Raw genomic sequence first — 6,601 nt, forward strand, 5'->3', positions numbered from 1 at the left:
GGATCAGTTCTCAATGACCCATGCGACTTTTCCGCCGTGGTCAAAGTAGCGGTGCTTCGGCTGCTGGGTTTCAACTCCGACTTCGACGACCGACTTCGAGCCTTGACTTCTGACCGATTTCTGACTTCCAGCACTAGCTTGTTTGGACAGCATAGTTTTAAAGGAGCGATCCTCCAATGAGACGTTGCTACAGAGATTAGACACGCCTCGTCTATTGTCTATTGATCACACCGCGTGATATCTGTGGAACATTCTCCTGTTTTATTAACAACTTTATAATGTTTCTTAATATCTTCCTGATACTAAATTTCACTATTTCATTCACACAGAATTACAGAGAATTATAAATTCTGCATTTAGAACTCAAACATGACACACTTCTTACACACATATTACTAGACTGACCTAATTAAAACAATGATTACAAGAGAAAGGAAATGCATACGGGAATACAAACATATAATGCATTGACTCCAACATGTTAGTAATCACATCATAGCAAGTATTATTCTGGATATAGTTAATACTTTAAATGATTGTCCCTTTTGAGATTCAAGATTGAGTCCTTACACTCTCAGAAAAAAAAGTACAAAATTGTACCTTTAGGGGTACAATGGTACAAAGGTACAAATTTGTACCCTTGTGTTTTGTACCTTAAGAGAACAGTTTTGTACCTTTGGTGACAATTTTGTACTCTCTCAGAATATAAAGTACATAATTGTACCTTTAGGGGTACAATGGGTTGTCACTGGGGCTGTAGCCTCAAAGGTACACATTTGTACCCTTGTGATTTGTACCTTAAGAGAACAGTTTTGTACCTTAAGAGATCAGTTTTGTACCTTTGGTGACAATTTTGTACCTTTATTTAACAGTACAAAAATTGACCCTTCAAAAGAGTACAAAATTGGCTTTTTGACAGCGTACAATCGTTGACTATAATGCTATATATATATATATATATTACACACACACACGCTGAATTAAAATCAGAATTTATTAAATCCTTTTCATTTTCACATTTTACAACATTTCATTTTAAACACATTTTTAAACATTCCATATGAGTCCATCTTGCCGGGTGTTAAAAAGTAACACTGAAGCAGTGTTAAAGTTAATGAGATAATTGATTGATGATTGAGTGATGATTGACAATTAGTGGAGACACCTGATGATAATAAGCAGAATCACTGAAGGAAAGAGAGAAAAAAGGTGTTAATTAATGTTTTATGGAATGTTTCATTTCAAGTCACCATAAAAGAGGTCAGCGTTTGCTTTAGTTGGGCTCTTGACTCTTTACCTTTTATTGTTAATTATTCTCTGGTTGCTCCAGCTTTGTGTTTGTAAAGCACATTTGTTATGGTCAGAGAAAATATGATCTGGTCACAATATAATTTGATAATGATATAATCATCATGTGGTGGCCTGTTGTTTAGAGTCTAAATCTCTCTGTGCTTGATGTGTAGCTTTAGTATTAATGATTGTAGTCCTGTGATTTTACAGCTTGAGATCCAACAGCAGTATTAATTTTTTTTCTTTTTTTTTTATAATAATACATTATGCACTGAAGCTTCAGTCTTTAAACACACACAGACATCAAGAATCAGCATCTGATTCTCAAGAACGGTGACGATAAATAAATACAAAATACTGACAAACAGATCAACTCTGAACATCACAAAACAAGCTACTGTCACAACAAAACAACAGAAAAATAAAAGCAAACATGATCAATCTACGAAAATTACAGGACAATTCAGCTGCATAATTTATTCATGCAGCAATGCATGATGGGAGCCATGGATGAGTTTTGATTGGTGGCTCCCATCATGCACTGCAACATGAAGCACTTTGTTTGATTGTCACCATTGTTGAGGGTCATATGCTGATTCTTGATGTCTGTGTGTGTTTCAAAAAAACCCTTCAGATTTTAAAAGCTCTGCTGGATCTCAAACGGTAACAGATTTACTATAAAGAAATAATATAACATCTATATCACCAGTTAATACTGGATGTCACCAATGAATCTGGCCATTTCACAATGAGAAAGCACAACCATTATGACTGTGCTTCCCAAAGCATTGTAAACCTAAATTGATCAACTTCGGCTCACAGCACTTTTGGGAAACACAGCTCAGATCATAGTTTCTCTGGCCATAACAAATGTGCTCTACAAACACAAAGTTGGAGCAGCCAGAGATAAATTAATGTTAATAAATAGAGTCAAGAGCCCGACTAAAGGAAATGCTTTTCACCATCATGGTGACTTCAAACTAAACTTTCATTAGAACATTAACATCTAAACATCTGTTCATTCTCAATAAGAGCTTTTGTTGATGTATGACAGAAATCAAATCAAACTGGTTAATAATAAGTGTAATAATGTTTAATGGCTGGAAGTCAGTTGTAGTTGTTGCGTCTCTCTCTTTTTCTCTTGTTGTTTCTTCAGTGATTCTGCTTATTAACATCAGGTGTCTCCACTAATTGTCAATCATCACTCAATCATCAATCAATTATCTCATTAACTTTAACACTGCTTCAGTGTTACTTTTTAACACCCGGCAAGATGGACTCATATGGAATGTTTAAAATGAAATGTTGTAAAATGTGAAAATGAAAGGATTTAATAAATTCTGATTTTAATTCAGCGTGTATGTGTGTAAAATATATATATCTCATTATAGTCAATGATTGTACGCTGTCAAAGGCAATTTTGTGTCCTTTTTGAAGGGTCAATTTTTGTACTGTTAAATAAAGGTACAAAATTGTCACCAAAGGTACAAAACTGGTCTCTTAAGGTACAAATCACAAGGGTACAAATTTGTACCTTTGTACCATTGTACCCCTAAAGGTACAATTTTGTACTTTTTTTTCTGAGAGTGTACACGGACTGAGATTTCTCTTACATCTCTGAATCTTTTCACAATATAATGTATCGTAGATGATAAAATACCTTAATTATTTGCAAGAGAAATGTTATTTTTTTAATTGTTTGACAATTCTCTCATGAAATTTGGCACAAAGTGATAAACCATGACCCGTCTTTGCATGCAAAGACTGAGATGCTGCTTTTATACCCAAACATGATACACTCACCTATTACCAATTCACCTACTAAATGTGGACTGTTTCAAAACAGCTTAACTTGAATATTCTGTAATCTTTTCAAACTTTTATGGAGTGTGTTGCAGTCATCAAAATCAACATTTCTTTGTCTACTTTAGTCAGTTAATTAAAGCTTCAAGAGAATTAACAAATCACAAATTCTTGATTTCATTAAAAAAAAAAAAGTTTTCTGTTATTTATCAACATACATATTTATATGTGGGCTTCACTCCCAAAATGTGATTTTTATATCACATGATATGACATATTTAGTTAGATTGTAACACACTGCATGACATACTACTGATTTAAAACAAACAAACAAACAAAAACAAATTATGTCTTTTATCTATATTGTTTTTCATTTAGTGTAATATTTAACTGATTTTTTTCTTCCAAACCTAGGAAAAAATGAGGAAAGACTGGGGGGAAAAGATCAAGGGCAACCAGCATCTGAAAGATAACCACTTTGACATTCATGCAAGTTTCAACATTACAATAATTTGTATTCATTTTCTACCTTTTCATTTTCACAGTTTAACATTCTGTCATGTATGAAATCTTTTCTCATTCAGGTACTTGACATGGGTTTTGGTGAAGTGGGAAATGAGCCCATTGAAAATGTTTATTTCTACAGCAAGAATGAGCTAAAAAAAAGCATTCAAGATGGAGAAGTATCAGGTACTAAAGCTCACTTATCTCAAATATTTACAGAACCATCATGATTATGTCATGAAATCTGATTTCTTAACTGTCATATTCATCTCTATAATACCTGTTAATGGAGTTACCACTAACATATTTATGCAGAAACCTATGATGAAATGAAGGGATTTGAGCTCAGGCTTTCAGATTTCTCGTTTGTGGTGCTACACAAAAAGCAAAAAGCAGAGGTGTTCTTTCATGAGTGGTGCAGGAAAAATAAGTTCATCAATTCAGGTAATTCCGCATTTATATGTGTTTGTAGTGATGTGTTAATGTGTTGTCTTTGTGTCTACCATTTTTACTTTATGCTTTTTTATTTTAATATTTAGCCGATGCTTTTATCCAAATTGACTTATGCTGTATCTTACCCAGGCATAATGTGATACACCATAAATCACAGTATCAATCCACAGGGGCTTTTGCACCGGGTAGTTCAAGGAACTTAGTTCACGGAAATAACCACCAGGTGGTTCCCTGGAAACGTAAAATTTCCCTAGAGCCGTTTTCCCGGTTGCAATCGCACAGCCAGTAGGAATTATGAAGTGACGTATGCTACGTTTGTTGTTGTGACTTTTATTTTGACTGCGCTGAGAACGCCAGAGCACACAGTACTCACATTCTCAGTCTTCATTAGTTTATGATTTGTTTAACAGCCTGTCTAATATCTTTTATTAGATAGAACTGTTATAGAAAAAAACAAAGACAGTATATGGAAAAAAAAAAAAATACTGTTTGCCATGTGATTGATTGTCATGTGGTTGTACTAGCTGAGCAGAAATACAATCATGTTTCGCTTGGTCCCCTCAATGTTACATTGGATTTTCTCCTTAACTCGACTCCATCTACCATTGTTTTCCATGTTCATAGAGTTAGTTTATGGAGTAAAACATGGGCTATAATCTGTGTTTGTACACAGCTTCTTTTTTTTAATGGCGGGTTCTTAGTTCCTGCAGTGGGAACACAACAAAATCCGGGTACATCCGCCAATAGGTCCATATAACTTCAATCACATAACGCAACAATATTATTCTTATTTTATGGCCTTTTTTCAAATTTTAATATGATGTGTCAAAATTCAGATCTGAAATGTGCAACTGGAATCGAATATCTGCATGGCACGACTGCTTAACTCTGCATGAGTGACATGCAAATTGATGTTTACTGTGGGCTTATTTATTTGCACGTCAAAAGTGATGAGATGGGTTAACGTGAACCATTCCTATTGTGATGAAGATAATAAAATGTGTTACCATTTAAATTCTATCAAGAATTCACTATGTTAAAGGTGCTCTGAACAAAGTAAAACCTCTTAAATTAGAAGGCTTTTTGAAGTGCTCAAATTACTACTACAATTCATCACATTTCACTGTAGTAAACTTGTTGTACAATTCATAATAATTTGTTATGGAAATATATATCTCATTGTTTAATTCATATTCCAACTGTGGTATGTTGTAGTCATTTTTTTTTTTTAAATGTTTATACTGATATTTTTCATAACCCTCTAAAATGAAGTGCTATTTTTATAGGAAACGAAAAGGGGACTGTCAGAGAACCATCACTAAACAATCAACTTTCCTCAGGCAAGGTAAAAAATAAAAATGTCACTACACTTTAAAGAAAACAAAAATCCCAACAGAATATTAAACAAAAACAGATCTCTCAAGATCTTAGCCAAGGAGGGTTAAACAACAAAAACATTACCAGCTTCACTTACTAAAATCAAGTTTGAATATTTCTGTCATACGTTCTGTCATATATTTTTTATTTAGAATTAGAAGAGGTTTAGATGTTGATGTTTTATTGAAATGCAACACTTCTATGTATGAACAATAAAAGCTCTTGACCAAAAGATTGTTTTCTTTCCATTTCCATATCACACAGGATTTGTCCTCTGCAAAAAACTGACAGTTGTAATGAACATGCTATATTGTGTACATACTATATCAAGGAGTAATATATCTGCTGCAGGCCTCAAATTTACAAGGCCAATAACCTCAATTTTTTTTAACTAATATTTGACCTTGTATTTTCTAGATTTTCAATGACCCCATTTATGGTCATATAGAGCTGGACCCTCTTCTGATGGAGATCATTGACACTCCTCAGTTTCAGAGACTCCGACACATCAAACAGCTTGGAGGAAAATATCTGGTGTATCCGGGCGCCACTCACACTCCCTTCCAACACTCACTTGGGTAAGATAAAAGTCAAGTAAAAAAAAAAAAAAAAACAGTATATATAAATGAATTCAGGATTAAACCCTTTTTACAGTTTCTTGCTAAATTAATTAGACCCCTTGTAAATTGGTTTGAAAGATTATTACTAAAACACCTTCCCAAACTTTTACAGTCTGCCTGTGTTTACTTTCATTTTCACTGACTTTTAGTTTGTTACCTGTTTCCTGTGTTCCTTTGTTCCTGCCAGTCTTTAGCTGCCATGGATATTCATATACCAATCTCACCTGTTGGTCTTTGAGTTTATTATTATTGTGTATTTCTTTCAGTTCTTGGTCTGGTATTGTTCGTGTGTTACAAGCTGTTTCATTGTTTTTTTTTCTCTTGTGGAATTAACTGAGTTTGTTCTGTTTAATAAATATTATTGATATTTTATCCTTTTGGCATCTTCTTCATCTTCATTGGACTTCAACATTACAGAATACCTGACCATGAAAGAAATGGAGATTGCCTCGATTAATGTTGCCCCGTTGGGGAAAGGCCACAGGCCACAGGATGAAACCCAGAGGATTATGTGGAGGAGTTTGTCAATGTCAGCAGTCTTACCACCTGCAACA

Source organism: Megalobrama amblycephala, linkage group LG7 (genome assembly GCF_018812025.1).
Source record: "Megalobrama amblycephala isolate DHTTF-2021 linkage group LG7, ASM1881202v1, whole genome shotgun sequence".
NCBI classification, from domain to species: domain Eukaryota; kingdom Metazoa; phylum Chordata; class Actinopteri; order Cypriniformes; family Xenocyprididae; genus Megalobrama; species Megalobrama amblycephala.